Raw genomic sequence first — 717 nt, forward strand, 5'->3', positions numbered from 1 at the left:
CCGTTCTCACTCTCAAACACACACACAACACCAGCTCATTTGAATGCAGGTGGTACCCTCCTGTTCATGTCCTGTCCAACTCGCTGACGCTTGACTCTGAGAATAAATTAATTAATGAATGAATAGGCCCACAACTGGACTATAGTCTGTACATAACTAAATCAGCTGTGACGTCCATTTCTCCTCAAACCGGTGGCTCCTGCAGCACTGCGCAGGTGATTTATTTCTCACCTTGTTTGCGTAATTGACCATGTGTCAATTTGCATTAAAGGAAGATACCAAGGTGACCACAGGGGACAGAAACTCAGCTGCAGGCCCTCAGACCTACAATTTCATTCAGGGGGCAAAAACAGCTGAGGACATTGGGGACAGTTTCTGTCTTCCCACAGCAGGCACAGTCACCACACAAGGATGTCTTGATACAGACTAATGTGCTTTGGCAATCAAAGTCCAGCTAAACAGTGTAATCATCTTCCTCACGAAGGACAGGAAAGGTCCAAATTGTTCTTCATAAATAGGGTATTGCACAATTTCCTTTATTTTAAGTAACATCAATTTGCCTGAATTGTGTGGACTGGTCCAAACTACATTTCCTGGCTGTCCGTGACGTCAGCTGTACGCGACAGTTTCCGCAATTGAACACGTGACGTTTTGTTTTGGTTCCTGTTTCGTGATTCCTCTCAGCGCCTGCATCTTCACGCAGATGAAGAACGACGC

This window comes from Melanostigma gelatinosum, assembly GCF_949748355.1.
Source record: "Melanostigma gelatinosum genome assembly, chromosome: 1".
NCBI lineage: Eukaryota > Metazoa > Chordata > Actinopteri > Perciformes > Zoarcidae > Melanostigma > Melanostigma gelatinosum.